A 13,115-nucleotide genomic window follows, 5' to 3' on the forward strand; every position below is an offset into this window, starting at 1 on the left:
CTTTTTTTTTTTTTTTTTTGGTCATGCTGCACGTGGCATGTGGGAACTTAATTCCCAGACCAGGAATCGAACCCAGATCCCCTGCACTGGAAGTTTAGATTCTTAACCACTGGACCACCAGGGAAGTCCCTGAAGTCCTCTTTCTGTTCCTTGGTAGAATTTATCATGACTGTCTTTATTTAGAATATGCAGTTCACTGTCCTTGATTTAGCTTTTTAATCAGTGTGCTGGCCTACCACTTAATACTCTTGTATGTGATAGGCTGAAGTTTCCTTGGAAATTAATATTTTTCTTTGTGTACCTTTTACTTTCCTAGGACTGGGGTTCAGACCTTCCGCAGGGACCATGATCGTTTCTGGGTCCTAGCTGCCCACCCTAACCTTAACCTCTTTGCAGCAGGTAAAGCCATTTCTTCTCTTTTTTCCTTTGGTTCAAAGTTTACAAGACTTGAGAGTGATTCTCCATTAGCTTTGTCTCCAGCAAGTATATAGTAGGATGACAAGGAAAAATAGAAGTCTCAGAGCCACGTAGTTGAAGCTTTTCTCCTTTTTAACTCCCTTACCTTCTTGGTATAGTGTTCTTTATCCACCAAAATTCATTTAATAATAAAGCCCATTCTCTCCCTTTCTTTTTCTTTTGGCCATGCTGCACGGCTTGTGGGATCTTAGTTCCCCAACCAGGGATTGAACCTGGGCCCTTGGTGGTGAGAGCACTGAGTCCTAACTACTGGACCTCCAGGGAATTCCCCTAAAGCCCATTCTCTTTGATTAGTTCCTAGGAGACTTAGAGGCTAATACTGGACACTTGAGGTTCCTAGACTGAAGAGGTAGAAGCTGAGTTTTATTCATTCATTTAGCAAATACATACTGAGTATCAGCCCTAGTCTGGATGCTAGTATTCTAGCAGTGCATAAAACAATGTCTCTTACTTTATAGAACTTTTTTTGAGTTATAATTAACTTAAAATATTTTATTAGTTTCACAACATAGTGATTTGATTTTTTTTTTTAATTTTAATTTTATTTTTTTGTCTTTGGTTGTGTTAGGTCTTTGTTGCTGCATGCGGGCTTTCTCTAGTTGCGACAAGCAGGGGCTGCTCTTCATTGTGGTGTGCGGGCTTCTCATTGCAGTGGCTTCTCTTGTTGCGGAGCACGGGCTGTAGGCCCATGGGCTTCAGTAGTTGTGGCTCATGGACTCTAGAGCGCAGGCTCAGTAGTTGTGGCACACAGGCTTAGTTGCTCCGCAGCATGTGGGATCTTCCCGGACCAGGGCTTGAACCCGTGTCCCCTGCATTGGCAGGCAGATTCTTAACACTGTGCCACCAGGGAGGCCCAATTTGACATTTTTATACATAATGAAATGATCCCTACAATAAGACCAGTTACCGTCTGTCACCATACAAAGTTCTTACAATATTATTGACTATATTCCCTATGTGTACATTACATCTTCATGACTTATTTATTTTATACCTGTTTTATACCTGGAAGTTTGTACCTCTTAATCCCATTCACCTGTTTCATCTGCCCCCCCTACCGCTCCCTTCTGGCAACCACCGTTTGTTCTCTGTATCAAAAAGTCTGTTTCTATTTTGTTTTATTTGTACATTTGTTTTTTAAATTCCACATATAAGTGAAATCATACAGTATTTATTTTTCTCTGACTTATTTTGCTTAGCATAATACCCTCCATGTCCATTCATGCTGTTGCAAATGCAAGATTTCATTCTTTTTTATGGCTGAGTAATATTTCATTGTATATGTATACCACATCTTCTCTATCCATTCATCTATTGATGGACACTTAGGTTACTTCCATATCTTGGCTGTTGTAAGTAGTGCTTCAATGAACATTGGGGTACATATATCTTTTTGAATTAGTGTTTTTGTTTTCTTTTGATAAATAGCCAGAAGTGGAATTGCTGTATCATATATGGTAGTTCTATTTTTAATTTTTTTGAAGAACCTCCATATTGTTTTCCATAGTGGCTACAACATTTAAATTCCCACTAATGGTGCACAAGGGTTCCCTTTTCTCCAAAGCCACGTCAACACTTGTTTCTTGTCTTTTTGATAATAGCCATTCTGTTAGATGTGAGGTGGTATCTTATGGTTTTGATTTGCATTACTCTGATGATTAGTGATGAGAACCTTTTCATGTGCCTGTTGGCTATCTGTATGTCTTCTTTGGAAAAATATCTATTCAGGTATTCTGCTTATTTTTAAATTGGCTTATTTGATTTTTGATATTGAGTTGTATGAGTTCTTTATGATTTTTTTTTTTTTTGGCCACACCACATGGCATGTGGGATCATAGTTCTCCAACCAGGGATCGAACCTGGGCCCCCTGCAGTGGAAGTGTGGAGTCTTAACCACTGGACTGCCAGAGAAGTCCCAGTTGTATGAGTTCTTCAGATTTTGGATATCAACCCCTTATCGGATATATTGTTTGCAAATATCTTCTCTCATTCAGTAGGTTGCCTTTTTGTTTTGTTGGTGGTTTCCTTTGCTGTACAAAAGCTTTTTAGTTTGATGTAGTCCCATGTGTTTATTTTCGTTTCCCTTGCCTGAGAAGACATATCCAAAAAAATATTGCTAAGACTGATGTCAAAGAGGTTACTGCCTGCACTTTCTTCTAGGAGTTTTATGGTTTTAGGTCTTACATTTAAGTCTTTAATCCATTTTGCGTTTATTTTTGTACATGGTTTAAGAACGTGGTTCAGTTTGATTCTTTTATATGTAGCTATCCAGTTTTCCCAACACCATTTATTGAAGAGACTGCCTTTTCCCTATTGTATATTTTTGCCTCTTTTGTCATAGATTAATTGACCATGTGAGCATGAATGTATTTCTGGGCTCTCTATTCTGTTCCATTGATCTATGTGTCTGTTTTTGTGCCAGTATCATACTGTTTTGATTACTATAGATTTCTAATATAGTTTCCAGTCTGGGAGCATGATACCTCCAGTTTTGTTCTTCTTTCTAAAGATTGCCATGGTGATTTGGCAACTTTTGTGGTTCCATACAAATCTTAGGAGTATTTGTCTAGTTCTATGAAAAGTACCATTGGTATTTTGATAGGGATTGCACTGAATCTGTAGGTTGCTTTGGGTAATATGGACATTTTAACAATATTGATTCTTCCAATCCATGAGCATGGTATATCTTTCCATTTGTGTCGTCTTCAATTTCTTTCATCAATGTCTAATAGTTTTCAGAATACAGGTCTTTTATTACCTCCTTGGTTAAATTTATTCCCAGGTTTTTTATTCTTTTTTGATGCAATTGTAAATGGGATTGTTTTCTTTATTTCTCTTTCTGATATTGCAACAGATTTCTATATATTAATTTTGTTTCCCCCAATTTTACTGAATTAATTTATTAGTTCTAATAGTTTTTTTGTGGAATCTTTTGGGCTTTCTATATATAGTATCTTGTCATTTGCAAATAGTGACAGTTTTATTTCTTCCTTTGCAATTTAGATGCCTTTTCATTTTCTTGCTTAATTGCTGTGGCTAGGACTTCCAATACTATGTTGAATAGAAGTGACAAGAGTGGGTATCCTTTTCTTGTTCCTGATCCTAGTGGAAAAGTTTTCAGCTTTTCACCATGGAGTATGATGTTAGCTGTGTGTTTGTCACGTAGGGCCTTTATTATGTTGAGGTATTTTCCCTCCATACCCACTTCACTAAGAGTTTTTATCATAAATGGATGTTAAATTTTGTCAAATGCTTTTTCTACATCTATTAATATGATCATGATTTTAACCCTTCATTTTGTTAATGTGGTGTATCACATTGATTTATGGATGTTAAACCATCCTTGCATCCCTGGAATGAATTGTGCTTGATCATGGTGTATTATCCTTTTAATGTATCATTGTATTTGGTTTGCTAGTATTTTGTTAAGGATTTTTGCATCTATGCTCATCAGGGATATTGGCCTATAATTTTTGGTTTCTTATGATCTTTGCCTGGTTTTGGTATCAAGGCAGTGCTGTTCTCATTAAATGAGTTTGGAAGTGTTTTTTCCTCTTCAATTTTTGGAATAATTTGAAAAGGATAGATATTAACTCTTCTTTAAATGTTGGTAGACTTTACCTTTGAAGCCATCTGGACTTGGACTTTTGTTCTTTGGGAGTTTGTTGATTACTGATTCAAGTTTGTTAGTAATTGATCTACTCAGGTTTTCTGTTTCTGCATGACTCAGTCTTGGAAGATTGTATGTTTCTAGGAATTTATCTGTTTAGGTTGTCTAATTTGTTGACATATCATTGTTTGTAGTATTCCTCTTATAATCAGTCCTTTGTATTTCTGTGCTGTCAGTTGTAATTTCTCCTCTTTCATTTCTGATTTTATTAGAGCTCTCTTTTTTTTTTTAATGAGTCTGGCTAAAAGTTTGTAGATTTTATCTTTCAAAGAACCAACTCTTAGTTTCATTGTATTTTCTATTGTCTTTTTAGTCTCTATTTCATTTATTTCTGTTCTAATCTTTATCATTTCTTCCTTATACTCACTGAGCTTTGCTTGTTCTTCATTTTGTTTTTTTTTTTTAATTTACTTTTAGATTGCTTGAGATTTTTCTTGTTTCTTGGGGTAGGCCTGTATCACTATGAACTTCCTCTTAGAACTGCTTTTGCTGTGTCCCATAGATGTTGGACACTTGTGTTTCCATTTTCATTTGTCTTCAGGTATTTTTGATTTCCTCTTTGATTTCTTTGTTGACTCATTTGTTGTTTAGTAACATGTTGTTTAGTCTCCACATGTTTGTGTTTTTTCTAGTTTTCTTCTTGTAGTTGATTTCTAGTTTCATACTTTTTTGGCAAAAAAGGCACTTGAAATTATTTCAGTCTTAAATTTATCGAGCCATGTTTTGTGGCCTAGCATGAGATCTGTCCTGGAGTATGTTCAATATGCACTTGAGAAAAATGTATTTTGCCGCTTTTGGATAGACTGTTCTCTGTCTATTAATTCTATCTGGTCTAATGTGTCATTTAAGGCCAGTGTTTCCTTGTTGATATGATCTGTCCATTGATGTAAGTAGGGTGTAATGTCCCCTAGTATTATTGTGTTATTGTTAATTTCTCCCTTTATTTCTATTAATATTTGCTTTATATATTTAGGTACTCCTATGTTGGGTGTATAAATGTTTGCAAATGTTATATTCTCTTGTTGGATTGACCTCTTTATCATTATGTAATGCCCTTCTTTGCCTTTTGTTATGATCTTTGTTTTAAAGTCTATTTTGTCTGATATGAGTAATGTCCTAGCTTTCTTTTCTTTTACATTTGCATGAAATATCTTTTTCCATCCCTTCACTTTCAGTCTATATGTATCTTTAGATCTGACTTGTCTCTTGTAGGCAGCATATAGCTAGGTCTCATTTTTTTTATCCGTTCAGCCACTGTAAGTCTTTTGGTTGGTACATTTAGTCCATTTACCTTTAAAGTAATTATTGATAGGTATGTGCTTTTTGACATTTTGTTAATTTTTTTCTGGTTGTTTTTGTAGTTCTTCTCTGTTCCTGTCTTGTTCTCTTGGTTTCTTCCCTTGTGGTTTGATGGATTCCTTTAGTGTTACATTTGAATTTGTTTCTCTTTATTTGTTGTCTATCCGTTGTAAGTTTTTGTTTGTGGTTCCCATGAATTTCATAAATATTGAACTGTATATATATATTTGTCTATTTTAAGCTGATAGTCACTTAAGTTCAAAGGCATTCTAAAAGCACTACATTTTTACACATACCCCATTTTATGTTTTTTATTTCATATTTTATATCTCTATTTTGTGTATACCTTAACAATTTTTTGTAATTATAGTTGATTATACTGCACTTGACCCTTTAACAACATGGAAGTTAGGGACCTGACCCTCTGTGCAGTCTAAAATATGCATATAAGTTTACAGTTGACTCTCTGTACCTGTGGTTCCGTATCTGCAGATTCAACCAACAGTGGACTGTGTAGTATTATTGTACATATTAAGTGAAAGAGAACTGTGTGTAAGTGGACCAGTGCAGTTAAGATCCATGTTGTTTAAGGGTCAACTGTTCTCTGGTCTTTTAACTTTCATACAAGCTTTTTAAGTGGCTGATCCACTGCCTTTACTATGTATTTGCTTTTATCAGTGAGATTTTTCCTTTGATGTATTTTCTTTTGTTTTTAAATCTTTTTAAATTTTTTTAAAATTTATTTTTGACTGTGTTGAGTCTTCATTGCTTCACATGGGCTTTCTCTAGTTGCGGTGAGTGGGGGCTACTCTTCATTGCGGTACGCGGGCTGCTCATTTGGGTGGCTTCTCTTGTTGTGAAGCATGGGCTCGAGGTGTGCGGGCTTCAGTAGTTGTGGCACACGGGCTCAGTGGTTGTGGCTCGCTGGCTCTAGAGCACGAGCTCAGTAGTTGTGGCGCACAGGCTTAGGTGCTCTGCAGCATGTGGGATCTTCCTGGACCAGGGCTCGAACCGTGTCCCCTGCATTGGCAGGTGGATTCTTAACCACCGCACCACCAGGGAAGTGCCTCATATATTTTCTTATTTTTAGTTTTGCCTTTTCTTTTCTGCTTAAAGGAGACCTTGACATTTCATGTAAGGCTGGTTTAGTAGTGAACTCTTTTAGTTTTTGCTTGTCTGAGAAACTTTCTCCTTCAGTTCTGAATGATAACCTTGCTGGATAGATGCTAAGTGGTAACTCTTTTCCTCTCAGCACTTTTTTTTTTTTTTTTTTTTTGCGGTACGCGGGCCTCTCACCATTGCGGCCTCTCCCACTGTGGAGCACAGGCTCTGGACGCGCAGGCCCAGCGGCCATGGCTCACGGGCCCAGCTGCTCTGCGGCATGTGAGATCCTCCCGGACCGGGGCATGAACCCGCGTCCCCTGCATCGGTTTGCGGTACGCGGGCCTCTCACCATTGCGGCCTCTCCCACTGTGGAGCACAGGCTCTGGACGCGCAGGCCCAGCGGCCATGGCTCACGGGCCCAGCTGCTCTGCGGCATGTGAGATCCTCCCGGACCGGGGCATGAACCCACGTCCCCTGCATCGGCAGGCGGACCCTCAACCACTGTGCCACCAGGGAAGCCCTCCTCTCAGCATTTTAAATGTATCCTACCATTCCTTTCTGACCTGTAAAGTTTCTGGTGAAAAATCAGCTGAGAGTCTTCTGGGGTTTTCCTTGTATGTGATTAGTTGTTTTTCTCTTGCTGCCTTTAACACATTATTGACCAGAGATGTATTAATACGTCTTTTGTTACCTGAATGTTATTGACTGGAGACGTATCAATACGTTTTTAGAGAGTGATACAATTAACATCACCATGCAAAGTTGTTAGAGCTTAAAATTGATCAAGTGTTCATTATACAACTTATGATTGTCGTTATCATTTGCATTTTGCTCCATTAGGTTTTTGTTCCAACCTTGTGTATATTATAAACACAAGTTTGTTACCGTAAAATTTTCAAAAATGATGCATCGCGAGATTTTGAGTGAAGAAGAATTTTTCGGTGAATTTTATGCAGATACTTTCTCTGATTGTCCAAGTGACATATATACTAGTGTCTCAGAAGATGATAGTTCTTCAGAATATAGTTCTGATTCAGACAATGTGAATGTTAGAACAACAAAAAGACAAAAAACTTAGTGATTGATTCTGATATGGAAAGTGAAAATGAAACTCATGGTGCTGGAGAATGCTCCCTTGCTTCTGCAGAAGAGTGGATTGCAGACAACATTTCATAAAAATTAGAAGACTTTACAGGTGTGTCAGGTGTAACTATTGAATGTAATAACCTGCAAAGTGTTAGTGAAATAACAGAATTAATTTTTGGTAACGACTTTTTCAAGTTGGTTGCTTCTCAAACAAATTTGTATCACCAACAGAATGAAAAAGCATATAAAATGTATGATAAGGCTTTAAAATGGACTGATGTAACCAATAGTGACATGAAGAAGTTTCTTGGATTAATAATTTTTTTAAGATGTATGAAGCTTCCTTTTTTTTTTCAATTTTATTTTATTTTATTTTTTTATACAGCAGGTTCTTATTAGTTATATATTTTATACATATTAGTATGTATATGTCAATCCCAGTCTTCTAATTCATCCCACCACCACTCCATCCCACCACTTTCCCCCCTTGGTGTCCATACGTTTGTTCTCTACATCTGTGTCTCTATTTCTGCCTTGCAAACCGGTTCATCTGTACCATTTTTCTAGATTCCACATATATGCGTTAATATATTATATTTGTTTTTCTCTTTCTGACTTACTTCACTCTGTATGACAGTCTCTAGGTCCATCCACATCTCTACAAATGACCCAATTTTGTTCCTTTTTATGGCTGAGTAATATTCCATTGTGTATATGTACCACATCTTCTTTATCCACTCGTCTGTTGATGGGCGTTTAGGTTGCTTCCATGCATTAATAATTTTGATGGGACAAATAAGAAAGTCATACTGGAAAGAATATTGCCCGACTGATCCCTTACTTGAAACACCTATCTTGCCAAAGATTACGACGAGAAGAAGATTCGAAAAAATAATGATGTTTCTTCACTTTAACAATAACTCAGAAACTCCACTTCCTGCAGACAGAGGTTCAAAGTTAAACCTCTTTTGGATTATTTTCTACCAAAATTTCCATCAATCTATATACCCAAACAAGAGCTATCGCTTGATGAGGCAATGATAAAGTGGAGAGGATGACTCAGATTCAAAACCTGTAATCCCAGAAAACTTACAAAATAAGTTTGGTCAGGATGGTTAACGAAAGTGAAACTGGGTATATATGCAACCTTGAGATTTACGTGGGTGAAGGATAGAAACTGCAAGAAACAATCTTATTGGTCCTACAACCTTATCTTGGTTCATGGCACCGTATTTACCAAGACAATTATTACAACAGTGTGTCCACATCTGAAATATTGTTGAAAAATAAAACCAGAGTTTGTGGGACTATAAGAGAGAATCATGGTCTACCAAACCAATTAGGAGAAATCTAAAAATCTGCAGAGGGGAGAAATGACGTTCTTATGGACGGGAAAAGTGATTTTTCTTATATGGAAAGACAAAAGGCTCGTCTGCATGGTGACAACTATTCATTATGCCTCCATAGCATCTACAGGAAAAGAAGACAGGAGGACTGACCATCAGATGACTAAGCCCACTTGTACATTAGAGTATAATAAATCTATGAAAGGAGTTGATTGATTCAGTCAATACCTGGCAAACTGCAATATCCTCTGGAAAACTCGAAAATGGTTTAAGAAAGTGGGTTTCTATTTGAGTAATTGCAGTTTATTCAATGTGTTTAAAATTTATTGTAGCCTTAATGCACAGAATAAAATGACTTACAAGCAGTTTTTGTTAGCAGTAGCTAGAGAATGGGTAATTGACCATTCTGGTGACTATAGTGGTAGTTCCGCACCTGGTCCTTCTTGTGGTGTTTCTAAAAGAGCCCCCCACAAAGATCCACCTTGTCGACTATCAGGTAAAATAAAAGAACATATTCTAGAGGAAATAATACCCACAGGACTAAAAAATAATGCCGTGGGGCTTCCCTGTTGGCACAGTGGTTAAGAATCTGCCTGCCAGTGCAGGGGATATGGGTTCGAGCCCTGGTCCGGGAAGATCCCACATGCCGCAGAGCAGCTAAGCCCGTGCGCCACAACTACTGAGCCTGTGCTCTAGAGCCCTCAAGCCACAACTACTGAGCCTGCGTGCCACAACTGAAGCCCGAGCACGTAGAGCCTGTGCTCTGCAATGAGAAGCGACCTCAATGAGAAGCCTGCACACCGCAACAAAGAGTAGCCCCCACTTGCCACAACTAGAGAAAGCCCGTGTGCAGCAACGAAGACCCAACACAGCCAAAAATAAATAAAATTAAAAAAAAAAAAATGCCGCCAGAAAGTGTAGAGTCTGCTCTTCCAGGGGGAAGCACCGTGAAACACGATATATTTGTAATAGATGTTCTGTTCCCTTGCACAGAGGTGCCTGCTGTACTGCCTATCACAGTCTAATGAAATATTAGAATGCTTTAGTAAGACATGTACAAAGTTTCAAAGAAATACATTAAGTGCAAAAACAGTTGTTGATAGTTATACTCAAACGTGGATGTTTCAGTAAATTCACTTATATAACAAATTGCTGGCCACAGGCATCAGTTTCTGCAAAAATCCCCCAGCCAATAATGTGTTAAGATTCTCTCCTTATCTTTAACTCTTGCCATTTTAATTATAATGTGTCATGGTGGGGATCTGTTTGGGTTCATCTTATTTGGGAATCTCTGCTTTTTGGACCTGGATATCTACTTCCTTCCTCAGGTTAGGAAAGTTTTCAGCCATTATTTATTCAAATAAGGTTTCTGTCCCTTTCTCTCTTCTCCTTTGGGAATCCTATAATGTGAAAGTTAGTATGCTTGATGTTGTCCCAGAAGTCCCTTAGCTCTCCTCATTTAAAAAAAAATTCTTTCTCCTTTTTGCTGTTACGATTGGGTGATTTCCACTATTCTGTCTCACAGACTGCTCGTCTATTCTTCCATATAATCTAATCTGCTGTTGATTCCCCCTAGCATATTTTTTCCATTTTTGTATTCTTCACTTTTGATTGGTTCTTTCTTATATTTTCTAAGTCTTTGTTGAAGTTCTCACCGAATTCTTCCATTCTTCTCCCAAGTTTGGTTAGCATCTTTATGACTCTTTGAACTCTTTATCAGATAAATTACTTATCTCTGTTTCATTAGGGGTTTTTTCTGGGGGGTTATTTTGTTGTTTCTTTTGGAACATATTCCTCTGTCTCCCTTTTGTTTGACTTTTGGTTTTTGTTTCTATGAATTTAAGCAAAACAGCTACCTCTCCTGGTCTTTTAAGGAGTGGGCTTAAAGGGTGAAAGCATTCCTGTGTAGATTGTTTGCACCTGGCAGCTTTGGCAGGCTTGCTGGGGCTGGAGTGCATCTGGGCAGGCATAGTCCCTGGGGAGTGTGGTCTCTTGGTGGAGTGCCTGGGGCTGGAGTGGGCATGGGGCAGTCCCTGGAAAGCGCTACACCTGAGGCCATGGAACTTTTACTTGTAGTGAAGGGAGGTAGACCCATAAAACAATAAATATATAAAACAATGTATGGTGAAAACTGCTTTAAAAGAAAGTTAAGCAAAAGTAAGTGGGATAGAGAGGGATGAGTAAGTGGGATAGAGAGGGATGAGTGTAGGGACTGCTGCTTTATACTGGGTGTTCAGGAAAGTGAAGGGGAATGATAAATACATTGACAGTGGGAACAGCAAATGCAAAGACCGTGATATGAGAAATGTTTAGCATGTTTGAGGAACATCAAAGTGGCCAGTTGGAGCACAGTAAGGGGCTAAGTAATAAGAGGTAAGACCGAGCCAGATTGGGCATTGCCTTGTAGGCCATTAGAATTTAAGTCTTTATTCTGAAAGAATGGAAAGCCATTGGAAGGTGTTGGGTAGGGAAGTGACATGATCTGATTTATGTGTGGAGTGTGTACTAGGAGGACAAAGATTGAAGGTTTTTCTGAGTGATGGATAATGTTAGTAGGGAAAAGCAAAACATTTTTAAAAAACAGAACCAGAAAGGCTTTTTAAACTAGCATCCATTTGTTCAGCATTTACTTTTTATGTTTGTTATTTGATAGTGACTGGGGAAGGATAGAAATTATTGTAATTTCTGTTTTCAGGGAGCTCAGTGTATACTGGGGATGATATACCTAAACAGTTACAGTGCAGAATGGTACGTGCTGTGACGGAGGTTTGTACAAAGCAGTTAGGAGAACACAGAGGAGGGTTTGTCTAATGTGGCAGTATGATAGAGTGAGTATTGGTAAATGATTTACAGGTGTTTACTTGAATAAAGATTCCAAGAATTGTGGGAATTTAGGCAAATAAAGAATGCATGTAGGTGTCTATCACAGTCTAATGAAATATTAGAATGCTTTAGTAAGACATGTACAAAGTTTCAGAGAAATACATTAAGTGCAAAAACAGTTGTTGATAGTTATACTCAAACGTGGATGTTTCAGTAAATTCACTTATATAACAAATTGCTGGCCACAGGCATCAGTTTCTGCAAAAATCCCCCAGCCAATAATGTGTTAAGATTCTCTCCTTATCTTTAACTCTTGCCATTTTAATTATAATGTGTCATGGTGGGGATCTGTTTGGGTTCATCTTATTTGGGAATCTCTGCTTTTTGGACCTGGATATCTACTTCCTTCCTCAGGTTAGGAAAGTTTTCAGCCATTATTTATTCAAATAAGGTTTCTGTCCCTTTCTCTCTTCTCCTTTGGGAATCCTATAATGTGAAAGTTAGTATGCTTGATGTTGTCCCAGAAGTCCCTTAGCTCTCCTCATTTAAAAAAAAATTCTTTCTCCTTTTTGCTGTTACGATTGGGTGATTTCCACTATTCTGTCTCACAGACTGCTCGTCTATTCTTCCATATAATCTAATCTGCTGTTGATTCCCCCTAGCATATTTTTTCCATTTTTGTATTCTTCACTTTTGATTGGTTCTTTCTTATATTTTCTAAGTCTTTGTTGAAGTTCTCACCGAATTCTTCCATTCTTCTCCCAAGTTTGGTTAGCATCTTTATGACTCTTTGAACTCTTTATCAGATAAATTACTTATCTCTGTTTCATTAGGGGTTTTTTCTGGGGGGTTATTTTGTTGTTTCTTTTGGAACATATTCCTCTGTCTCCCTTTTGTTTGACTTTTGGTTTTTGTTTCTATGAATTTAAGCAAAACAGCTACCTCTCCTGGTCTTTTAAGGAGTGGGCTTAAAGGGTGAAAGCATTCCTGTGTAGATTGTTTGCACCTGGCAGCTTTGGCAGGCTTGCTGGGGCTGGAGTGCATCTGGGCAGGCATAGTCCCTGGGGAGTGTGGTCTCTTGGTGGAGTGCCTGGGGCTGGAGTGGGCATGGGGCAGTCCCTGGAAAGCGCTACACCTGAGGCCATGGAACTTTTACTTGTAGTGAAGGGAGGTAGACCCATAAAACAATAAATATATAAAACAATGTATGGTGAAAACTGCTTTAAAAGAAAGTTAAGCAAAAGTAAGTGGGATAGAGAGGGATGAGTAAGTGGGATAGAGAGGGATGAGTGTAGGGACTGCTGCTTTAT

General features: G+C 38.0%; 1 protein-coding gene across 1 annotated transcript in view; it reads left to right on the forward strand.

Annotated features, from left to right (window-relative positions):
• COPA (COPI coat complex subunit alpha) overlaps window positions 1-13,115 on the forward strand; it is a 53,836-nt gene that overhangs the window by 20,025 nt on the left and 20,696 nt on the right. The gene's annotated exons all lie outside the window — the stretch shown is intronic.

Source organism: Physeter macrocephalus, chromosome 4 (genome assembly GCF_002837175.3).
Source record: "Physeter macrocephalus isolate SW-GA chromosome 4, ASM283717v5, whole genome shotgun sequence".
NCBI lineage: Eukaryota > Metazoa > Chordata > Mammalia > Artiodactyla > Physeteridae > Physeter > Physeter macrocephalus.